The sequence below is a fragment of the Puma concolor genome, chromosome A2, assembly GCF_028749965.1.
Source record: "Puma concolor isolate L17-30 chromosome A2, mPumCon1.1.hap2, whole genome shotgun sequence".
NCBI classification, from domain to species: domain Eukaryota; kingdom Metazoa; phylum Chordata; class Mammalia; order Carnivora; family Felidae; genus Puma; species Puma concolor.
In genome coordinates, this window is record NC_141668.1 from 94,366,006 (window position 1) to 94,378,153 (window position 12,148).

Here is a 12,148-nt window from a genome sequence, read left to right on the forward strand (position 1 = left end):
TTTTAATATACATAGAATCTTTGGTAATAACTGTAACTGGAGAGAAGACTGCATTTGGTTTCACGGGAATGATTCCACAAACCGTTCCCCGTCTCAGAAGACCACGTCACTAACAGCAAGGCTGCGCGTGATTTTGAGGCCACCCTACACAACATACCTGGGTGGTCAGAGTCTGTACGTGTCACGTTCATGATGATTCTGCACATAGTTGCACATCTGGATGCCTAATTATATGTTATGGTGCAGTCATATCTGAGTCATTATAAATTAAAAGTAACTAAATTAAAAGTAACTAAATTAAAAAGCAAACAAATAGAGAAAATAAAGCCAAACGTTAATTTTGAGAAAAGATTAATAAAATCAATCAACTATTAGCAGGACGGATGAAAAGTAGAGAAAAGGCTCAAAAGACCAATATCAGAAATGAAAAAGGAGTCATCATTAGAAATCATGCAGGCATTAAGAAGGTAAGAAGAGGCTATTATTTAGAACCCTAGGCAATTAATTTGAGATTTCATGTAAATCAGTTAATTTTTTTAAGTTTATTTATTTTGAGAGAGAGAGAGAGAACAGGAGGGGCAGAGAGAGAATCCCAAGCAGGCTCTGCGCTGTCGGCAGAGAGCCCGACACGGGACTTGATTACAGGAACCATGAGACCATGACCTGAGCCAAAACCAAGAGTCAGATGCTTAACCAACCTTAACCACCCAGGCTCAAGCTCTTCCTGACAATAGAGAAGAGGAACCCTTCCCAACTTCTGTAATGAGTGAGCATTTCCTTGGCCTCTGTAACCAAAGATCTTTGTTTTTCTAAAAAGGAAAATGTAAAACTAAGCTTTCTCTTCAAGTTAGGTAACAATTCTAAACAAAATAATAGCAAACATAATCAAGCTCTGTATAATAAGGATACTATATCATAACCAAGATGGAGTTATTCTAAAAATATAATGTTCAGTTAACATTTGATAATCAAGCAAAGTAGGTTAGCAATTAACAGAAAAAGGGGAGAAAAATAATAGGTCACCTCAGTAGAGGCAGGAAAAGCACTTGGTAAAACTCAACACCCATTTGTGATAATGACTTCTACAAGAAGTAGAAAGGTCTTCTTTATCTGATAATATAAAAAAAAAAAAAAAAAACACCGACAAATAATATAAATATAAACCAAAAAAAGAATCTTATCATATTTAGAGGTGAAATATTGAAAGCTTTTATTAAGAGACTGGGAATGAGACACGGGTTCCTCCTATCACCATTTACTATATTGGGCAATCATCACAAACCCCAGTGTCTGTAAGGTTCATGGCAATAGGGAGGGGTGGGGTCTATGGAATTTGAGAATCTTCTGCCAGAAGTCATTCAAATTCAATTACAAAGCAAAACCAAACAAAACCAAGACAAAACAAAACAAAAATCACTGAGCCAGCCAAATAAAATATCTGCAGGCCAGATTTAGTCTGCAGTCTGCAAATTGGTGAACTTGGTTGGGGTTGTTTTGGGCCCAGCTGATAGGATAATAAACTTCACGTCTTAAGTAAAAACAGTAATCAAGTATATTACTACCTGAAGGAGACCCTGTGTTTTAATAGATGTCAAAGTCTCAAGCTAAACTTTGTGTAATTTGGAGGAGAGCGCTGAAAAGGCAAGCCATACAATACTCAGAAGGAATAAACAATACTAGGGTGTCAATGGAAAGAGAGGCTCACATCGTGGGACTTCAGGAGTAGCAATAAACAGCAAAACCACTGGGTTATGAATTATTCCAAGAAATCCCCAGGGCATCTCTGCTTGAATTTATCACATTGTACAAATGTGAAAGAAGACAGATTAAAAAATGCAGTAGTGAGTTGACTGTTTTGGTAAACACTCTCCATTAGAAGTACTTGCATGTAAGAGGCACTGGTGAAATCTTTGAATTTGAATAGTGTTCTTTCCTGATATCTGCTGTCCTAGATGCCCTAGGACATGAATGAATGAATAGGATGAATAGGAATGGTCCTTTATGCCCTTAGACTGGTGTCATCAGCTTGCTCCTGGGCCCAGAGTTGCAGACACAGGAAAGCAGAAGGCAGGCAGGTCAGTTTGCTCAGCAAGAACCCCTCTTGGGTGGTCCATTTTGCACATGTGTTAAGAACTGGTTTGACCCAGAACTGCCTCCCTCATTTCTGCAGGGCGAGGTTTATGGAATCTTTGGTGCAGTGACTTTCTGAATCTAAACTGACCTTGGCTTTTGTGTTTCCTTGGATAACCGTCTCTCCGCTTTGCAAAGCAGATGAGCTCTTTGCCTCCCTTCCAGAATGAGGTGGAGATTGGAGAAGATAACTGAAAGTTTATACCTGACACCCCTATGGTGCCTTTGCTGCTTGGTGTGGGTTTCCCAGGTCAGCCAGTGAGACAGCTCCAGGAGCTCACCCGGAGTCCTTGAAGGAAATCTTATCCCTGAAGCAAGACTCATGTCAGTGGAGCCTGACAGAACTGACTGCCCGCGCAGTGGTCAGTCTGGCTGTCACCCACATGCCCAGTGCCCAGCCTGGCACCTGGAAATGCCTATTTTCAGAAATGCCAGGGTTTGGGGAGTCCTTGACTGTGTTTGTATTTATGATCACAACTCTATGTTTTAGATGATGTGGCTTGGATTCGTCTTCGTAGTTGTCTTCAGACTTTCCTGCCCTTCAAAACAGGAGCTGCTACCAAGGGCCTAAGGAGGTGATACTAGGAGCAAAGGGAGAGGATTAAATGCTGTTTAAGTTGACAACTCCAACCTACCTTTGGACTCGGTCCTTATCAACCACCTCCAATCATCTCTAATTCATTAAGCTGCTTTTTGCTTCTTCCTGAAAAAAAGGGATAACAGAAGAAAAATATTTTTTTCTTTTACTATAAGTTGTTTCAAGAACAGTGCCAGGCAGCACTACCTTGGCTAGGGTTTCTGACACAAGTTAGTTTCAAGGAGTTTATCACATTCACTGTTTTTATTTTATTTTATTTTATTTTATTTTATTTTATTTTATTTTATTTTATCTTATTATTTGATTTTATTAAGTTTACTTATTTATTTGGAGAGAGAGAGGCAGAGAGAGAGAGAGGGCGAGACAGAATCCCAAATAGGCTCCGTGCTGTCAGCGTAGAGCTGACGCAGGGCTCGAACTCATGAGCCATGAGATCATGACCTGAGCTGAAATCAAGAGTCAGTCGCTTAACCGAGCCACCCAGGAGCCCCACAACATTCACTATTTTAGTTTTTAGGTGGCAGAAACCTTGCCTGGATGTCAGAGTTCATGTGCATGCTCTGTTTACTAAAACATGAGTCACAACTGAGGGTTTCTCGTTGCCCTTTGTTATGAACAGTGTCACTTGTATCAGACCATACTTTCTGGTCTGTGCCTTCAAATACAGCTTTGGTTACCATGAAATACTGAACTTTTGTCGGTGAAATTTAAATTTCTTACATGGGGGAAAATCTAAATCACATCGGGGAGAGAAGAAAGAGATCTGAAGTTGGGGAAAGTCCAGAGACTTGAATTTACTTGTTAATTAACGTATCCTATGCCTAAATAGAGCATAACTTAGTAAATGGTTGTTCAATGACTTAGTGGTGGGGAACTTTACTTTTGGAATGAAGGTATCTCATAAAGAATCCTTTTGGGGATAAAAGGAGCCCAATACATTAGCTAAATAATTATGGGCCACATTTAAAAAAATCACATGTATTAATACTTTATTAAATAGAAAAACAGAGATTTGAAAAAAAGCACTGGTTTTATTTATTTTTTAAAATTTATTTATTCATTTTGAAAGAGAGAGAGAGTGCACGCTAGTGGCGGAGGGGCAGAGAGAGATGGGGAGAGAGAACCCCAGGCAGGCTCCACACTGTCAGAGCAGAGCCTGATGCAGGGCTCGATCCCGAGAACCGTGAGTTCATGACCTGAGCTGAGATCAAGAGTCAGATTGATTAACCAATTGAGCCACCCAGGCACCTCGAAAAATAGCACTGGTTTTAAATCACCAAAGTTTCCATAGACGGGGGAGAAAACCCAACATGATACACCACAGATTCCAGTGGCCTCTACCCATCAGGAAGTGTGGGAATACCTGAAAAGGAGGCAGATTTCAGTAGTGAAGACAATCTGAGTGTCTTCCAGTTCTGGTAGCTACACAGTGGTGTCAGAAGCACAGCAAACACTTCCCCAGCAATAGATGTTTATCACAGCTCCACTGAGGAAATATTTTGCAATGTTCATCAGCATAGCACCACTTTGGGGAAAGCCCCTTCCACATTCTTTAGTCTATGTGCTTACAGTGGGGCTGACCCCAGCCCCAACTGCACAGGTATGAAAAACTAGAGTCAATCCAAAGACTTTTACCGATTACATCAGAAAAGGGGTGCATTTGTTTGCACTGCTAGGAGGGATCTTAAAAGTTCTCTTCGCAAGAAAAGCATCTGTGACTGTGTGTGGCAATGGATGTTAACTAGACGTACTGTGGTGAGCATTTTGCAGCATATACAAAATCCAGTCATTACACTGTACACCTGAAGCTAATACAGTGCTGTAATATCAGTTATATCTCAGAAATAAGCAAATACGTAAAACTGAAAGATAAAGTAAACAAAAAGGAGAAGGAAAGGGGATGCATCTGTTTCACAGGAGTTGGAGGTAGGAGGAAGACTTGAGTTACTCATGGTCACATCTTATTACCAGGTGGGAAGAATCTTTCAGAGAAGAATGATAATGAAAAAAATATTCAGGGGTGCCTGGGTGGCTCAATCGGTTGAGCATCCGACTTCAGCTCAGGTCATGATCTCACAGTCTGTGAGTTCAAGCCCCATGTCAGGCTCTGTGCTGACAGCTCAGAGCCTGGAGCCTGCTTCGGATTCTGTGTCTCCCTCTCTCTCTGACCCTCCCCTGCCTGTGCTCGGTCTGTCTCTCTCTCTTTCAAAAATAAATAAACATTAAAAAAATTTTCAAAGATAAGAGATGAATACAGATGGTTTTCTGGTCATACGTGAGAGCATCTAGATCCAGCTATACCTGAAGCATCAGATTTCTGTAGTTTTCATTTAGTGAAAAACTTTTTTAAATCCTTTTTTTTTTTTTCCTGGCATTACCCTCTCTGTTGCTCTTCCTCAGTTCTCATCCAACAAGGTAATGTTTTCCTTTAAAAAAAAAGTCAAAAATAATTTTTATACATTACTAACAAACGATCCACGTCTCCATTAGGTACCTTTAATGTTCTACTTTTTATTTTATTATTTTATTTTTTTATTTTTTTGGAATATTTATTTATTTTTGAGAGAGAGCATGTGGGGGAGGGACAGAGAGGGAGTGAGACAGAGGATCTGAAGCAGGCTCCATGCTGACAGCAAAGAGCCCAGTGTGGAGCTTGAACTCACAAACCATGAGATCATGACCTGAGCTGAAGTCAGAGGCTTAACCGATTGAGCCTCCCAGACACTCCAATGCTCTACTTTTTAAAACAAAATCTCAAGCAGCTCAGAATACTTTTATACAAACTTGTTAAAAATGAGAGTTTGGTCCAGTTCTTTTTAGAAGACGAAGAGCTGTCTGCAGGAATAAGAAGATGAACTTGCATGTAAAAATAGAGTTTTTCTGAATTAAAAGCAATAACATAGGCACTGAAAACATCATTTGCCTTGTAGTCAGCCTGGTATTTTTAGCCCCTCCTACACAGCGTTAGGTCAGGGGAACTGAGAGCTCCATTCTCTCATCTTCATGCATCCACAATTCTAGCATTCATTTAATTTCTGACTAAAAGACACTAACTGCCACTCCAGCAGGCTCTTGAGAGAGCCTCAGACCTTGTTCTTCCCCAGTGTTCTCTAAGGTTCCTGGAGGTGGGACTTCCACTTACCACCCATGGATCCCAGCCTTTCCTCCCTTTGCTATTTCAGCTTCCTTTGAAAATTTGATTAATCTTTACAATTTGGCTGGTTTATTCTCAGCACCTGGCTACCAGACTTGGGAGCTGGTGGGGACGTATCTATTTCTTGTATCACACTGTGCCTCTTTATTTAACCCAAAGCCCTACCAGTTGAAATGAGGGATTGAATAGACAAATTACACTGACATGACTTGTCTATAAAAATTGCCCCCAAGGAACCAGCTTCTTGCCTTTGGGTTATTGTGTCTAAATCTGTCATTCTCTGGTTCCCTCCTCTCCTTGAGAATGTTGACATTTGCCTCCAATTCTAGTGAGACTGGTGAGTTCACACCAAAAACATTTCTGAAAAATATGTAAGATGAGCTAAAGATTTAAGTGGTCACGCAATCAGAAGGAAGTTCAGCAAAACTTAACACAGCTTCTCTGACTCCTGGAAGCCATAGTCAAGATCCTGCCCGTGCAAAGTGGCATCTAGCCAGGTCTTGAGAGCTTTACTTTACATGTCTAGTTCAAACTAAAGCTTTATGATAACTTATGAGGACTTTGAGAATAAATCCTCTTGTCTTATATTTCTTCTTTAAAAATCTTGGCTCTCTGAAGTCCTTTGCATTTGCTTATTAAGTTTAGATTCAGCCTGTCGAATTAAAAAAAAAATCCACAAGAGTTTAGATTGCAGCTGATTGAGTGTTTCAATCCCTTCATATTTTATAGCACAATTTAAATTTATTTTTTCTTCAATTTCTTTTAGTGTTTCCAGTTTTCTGCATAGAAGTCTGATACAACTTTAGATTTATTCTAAGTATATGGCATTATGATGCTATTATAAAAGCATTTACTAAATTTCATTTCCTAACACTTTCCAATATACAGAAATGAACGGATTTTTAAATATTGATTTCCTATATAGCAACCTAGCAAAGCACTCTTTAAGTCTCATGATATATCTGTGAATTATTTAAAATTTTCTTCATATATAAGCAATTACTTCATATAGAAGTTTGCTGTTATTTTTTCCACTTCCAAACTTCATGTCTTTTTTGTTGGCTTACTATATTACCACGAACTTGAGCAATTTGTTGACTAAAAGTGATAACATTGTTGCCTTGTTCCCAATTTCAAAGGGAATAATTTCATTATTTCACCAATATGTATATTTGTTGAGGTTTTGTTTTGTTTTTTAGGTATTCGTCATTAGATTATTAAATGTTCTAACCTGGTTTGCTAAGAGTGTTTGTATTCTTCTAAATCATACATGCATGTTATAATTTCATCATGTACATTTTCTGCATCTGTCAAGATTATCATGATTTTGTCCTTCAATTCATGAACGGGCCTATTGCTAGAAGCCAGATACCACTCAAGTGCTGATGGAAAAAAAAAAAAAAGTTCTGCAAAGGGGAAGTGCTCAACTTTGTCAAGGAGAGGCCATATTGTTTGCACTACTAGCAGTTATAAATAAGTGCATGTAAATCAGAGCATCGGTTAGTTACAAGGTACTTTTCAAACACCAAAGACCTGGATATATGTGTTGAGAGGAAAAATTACAAAAGCAAAAAGAATGGCATTTTAAAACATGTTATGAGAGAGGGCCTTACTATTATTCTAACTCATTAAGCACTTTCTACATGAATTATCTGACATATCCTCAAAACAACCCTATCATTTCCACTTAAGACACAGGAAACTGAAGCTCATAGTGGTTAAATAACTCGCCCAATGTTACATAGCTAATAAGTGTGATTGATGCAGTTCCAACTGGCTCCAAACCCGAACTCTTAAGTTTCTTTCAGAGGAGGCAACATGATATAGTGGGTAAGGATTTGCACAGGGTTTGGTTTTGATAAATGATGTTTTCTAAGTGACAGTTTTATAGATGGAAATAATAGACAAGAAGGAATTGTACTCTGAACTGTTTTATAGAGATTATTCGTGTGCAGAATTATAAAGTCTGAAATTCTTTTGTTCTGGAAACTCTCACATTAAGCTTCTCTAAATGAAAGAACTTAATGGTGTGGCTTTGGGCTGAGCAACGGGTCGAATGTTTGCATGTCTAGTGGTGAAAGAAATTCTTCAGTTTTCCTCATTCCTTCCTACGTGAAAACTCTAAATGTGCTCATAGTATTCCCTAAAAAACAGTGTCACTTTGGACACTGTTAACTATGCCAACACTGTGATGATGTTCTATGATAACAACGCATTCTTCTGCTTTTTTCAGCACTTCTGTTCCTTCTAACTTCTTTGTGGGCTGCTCCATCCATCTCTTAAATGCTGATTGATGAACACACTCTCTTCCTGGAAATCTCATTATCTTGGGATCTCGTACCTTATCTATCTAGTAGCCGAAACCAGAAAATAAAAGTGATGAAATTTACACATCATTAATACATATGTGTGCGTGTGTGTGTGTTTTCAATCCAAATGGTTATTTATTCTAAAACTGGAAGCTACTTTGCCTACATTTTCACCAGAATGTTAAAATGAGAACAGGGAAGGAAAAAGTTACAGATGTAAACATTGACATAGTTGCTTTTTTAAAAAAATATTAAAACCCTTTTTATTAGCCACTTCCATGAATGCTTTACAGGTTATGCAAAAACATTTACAGGCTCCACATGGTGTTTGCTTTTCTCGCAAGTTTTTCCATCTACTACAAGAACAACAGAGGTCTGATTATATGTGTATTACAGCATATAATATAATTATATAATCTGTTAATTGTATAATTATATGAACATATAATTTATATGTGTATTATATATAATTACACAAATTAATTATATATGTAGCAATGTAGAATCAATATATAATATTATTATATATAATATTAATATATACTGACATATTACATACTGATATATACCTTATACTACATATAATCAGTATATAATATTATTATATATAATCAGTATTATTTTCATAATTTTTTTCGCTAATCAGGCTTAATTTTTTTGAATTAACTTTTTATTAAGACTTCATTTTTTTTAGAGCAGCTTTAGGCTCACAACAAAATTGAGGGGAATATACAGAGATTTCCCATATAGCCCCGTCTCCACAAATGCCTGGCTTCCCCCATTATCAACACCCCCACCAGAGTGATACATCTGTTACAACTGATGAGCCTGTACTGACACGTCATAATCACCCAAAGTCCACAGTTTACATCATGGTTCACTCTTGGTGTTTTACATTCTGTGGGTCTGGACAAATGTAAAATGCCATGAACCCATCATTATGGTATCTTACAGAATATTTTCACTTCCCTAAAAAGCTGTACTCTGCCTATTCATCCTCCCACCCCTCCAACCCCTGGCAACCTGTGATCTTTCTGTCTCTAGTTTTGCCTTTTCCAACATGCCATATAGTTGGGATCATCTAGTATGTAGCCTTTTCAGACAGGCTTCTTTTACTTCGTAATATGCACTTAAGATTCCTCCATGTCTTCTCATGGCTTGCTAGCTCATTTCTTTTTAGCCCTGAATCATATTCCATTGTCTGGATGCACCATAGTTCGTCCATTGACCGACTAAGAGACATCTGGATAATTTACACTTTTTGGCAATTACGAATAAAAGTGCTATTAACATTCATGTGCAGGTTTTTGTGCGGACATAAAATTTCAGCTCCTTTGGATAAGGAGCATGATTATTGGATCCCATTGTAAGACTATATTTCGTTTTGTAAGAGACCACCAAACTACCTTCCAAGGTAGCTGTTCCATTTTGCATTCCCATCAGCAATGAATGAGAGTTCCTGTAGCTCTATATCCTTATCAGCATTTGGTGTTTTCAGTGTTCTGGATTTTGGCCATGCTAGTAGGTAGGCAGTAGTATCTCACTGTTGTTTCCATTTGCATTTCCCTGGTGGCATACAATGTACAACATCTTTTCACCTACTTATCTGCCATCTATATATTTTCTTTGGAGAGGTGTCTGTGGCCCATTTTTTAATTTGGGTTGTTTTTTTATTGCTGAGTTTGAAGAGTTCCTTGTATATTTTGGATAATAGTCCTTAATCATATGTGTCTTTCACAAATATTTTTTCCCAGTCTATGGCTGGTCTTCAGTATTATTTTTTATATTCTTCTGTATATAGAATTCAAATATTGCAGAAAATACAAGACAAGAATTACAAACAGAAAAAAGTTTAAGTGCATGAAAAATAATATTATATGTATAACTCTGAGGAGGGAGACAGAGAAATAGGGTCAGTGCATGGGGTTTTAAAATTCAGATTAAAAATTATTGAATTAGGTAACATTTTATATCAAGTATGTCAGATTACATTTTTCTCCATTCTTTTCTATGTGTTTGAAATAGTTCAAAATTTAAGGAGGAAAAAAACTGAAATCAGACCACGTTCTAGTGTTTTAATACAGATGACATTAGTGAATCCATTACTTCCATCTGATCTCTTTTCAGATGGAAAATGATCTCTTATAATCTTATAATCTCTTATAATCTTATTTATAAGATTTCTTTCCATTATAATACTCTGAGAATGCTTTTATGATGGCATGTTTCCCTACTTTCTTTGGTATGTCCTAATTCACAAAATATGAAACTTCAAAAGATTTGCTTAAACTGTACATTCAAATTAGCTCTTTTATAAAGAGGAAGGCAAACATATTGTTACTGCAATAATTATTGTCTTAAAACAAGTGCCCTCACTTGAATTTGGACTCTTCTGTTAACTTAGTAAATGAACTCATGGTCATTAGCTTGAATCAACTCTAAATGTAGGATGTTTACACCACACCCAGATTGGGTCAACACTAAAACGAGGTATATACAAAGGAATTCTTCCCACTTCTCTTGAAAACACATATTTCCATTGGGCTCATAAATCAGGATTTTCCATATGCAGTGCACTTAACCCCAAGCTAAGATTTCTAGAAAACATTTCCAAAATTATTTAGCAAATCATGATCACTACATTTCTAAATGGCCACTTGGAGTGGACAAAAGAGAAAACATGGGCTTCTGGACTCTTCCTGTCTGAAGCCTCCAGCCATAGTCCAGGGTAGTTGGAGCAATGAGCTGGGCCAGAACTTTCCTCCCCAACACCAACCCGAACTCAAATCACCTGCAGCAATTGAGCTCCTTAACATATTCCTGAAAATGAAAGTGTACAAAAGGAATCTTGGATTTGAAACATTCTCACAGGCCCCAGAAGTGAGGGACTAAAGAATTTTTGGCCCTGCTCAGTTTCTCAGTGGACGAGCCAGTGTCAGGGCCTCCTGACCATGTGGGTCAGAACTCGCTTTCCACAGAGATACGAAGAAGGAACTGGTAAGACTTTTTTAATTGCCTATGTGAAGGAAATCACTGAGGACACTTGAGCTGAAAAAAGGGAAAAGGAGGGAAAAGAGAGAGGCTATGGCGTGAGAGCACACATCACTGCATATGCCTTTTCTCTGGTCCCCGTGTTCCCACTGTAGTGTGGATCTGAGATGTTCATGTGCTGATCTCTGATTGTTGGCTCATCATTCCAGCAGGAACGAGTTCTTTTGAGGTCTTTGTTTCCTCTTTGCCCACCTCTTTCATCTCATCCTCCACTTCTTAAGTTCTCTAAACCATAAAATGTTGATCCTATCAGAAGTTTGGAGTGCCATGGTAGTCTGCAGATTCAGGGTAGGAGAAACTGTCTTAATTCCTTTGAACTGGGGTTGGAAATAAGGACGGGCAAGAGATAAGACTTTAGGGACACTGAGCTAGTGATTGAAATGCTTGGGTATGTTATAATGGGGGTCTGGGCCCAGGACCTAAAGTAGACTTATGCGGACTTAATAAGAGAGAAATCCAATATTTTAAAGCATCACCAACTAATTCTGGGGAACCTGAATTTTAAACATATAGGACACATGCCCACCTACTACCTATTGACAATTCAGTAGGAAGAACTGTCTGTGACTCAAGACTTTGCACAGTCCTGTCTGAACTATCCTCAGTAGGAACTTTCCTCTTTTTAATGGTCCAAGACAGCCATAAGGCTTCTTTAATAAGAGGCTGGATCCCTGACATCAAGAAGGGCAGTGGAATTTGGAAGGGGAAAGATGTTTATACGTTTTACTTTTTTTTAGCACTCTGCACCTGTACATGGGTGGTACTATGAAGAACAAACTCTGGGCGTTCGCCTGAGCCAAGAGAGCAATGAAACTCAATCCTGATCCCATAGAGGGTCTGTCATCCTGCCTCCAGACATCCCACTGCTTTCACTATGTTGCTTCACTCAACCTCATGGCTCTATGG

General features: G+C 38.3%; 1 long non-coding RNA gene across 1 annotated transcript in view; it reads right to left on the reverse strand.

Annotated features, from left to right (window-relative positions):
* Positions 1-2,764: 2,764 nt before the first annotated feature.
* Positions 2,765-12,148, reverse strand: part of LOC147583336 (uncharacterized) — a 102,308-nt gene continuing 92,924 nt past the window's right edge. The window contains exon 3 of the long non-coding RNA XR_015243047.1: positions 2,765-2,833. This is a non-coding gene — a long non-coding RNA (uncharacterized LOC147583336). The remainder of the gene's footprint in view (positions 2,834-12,148) is intronic.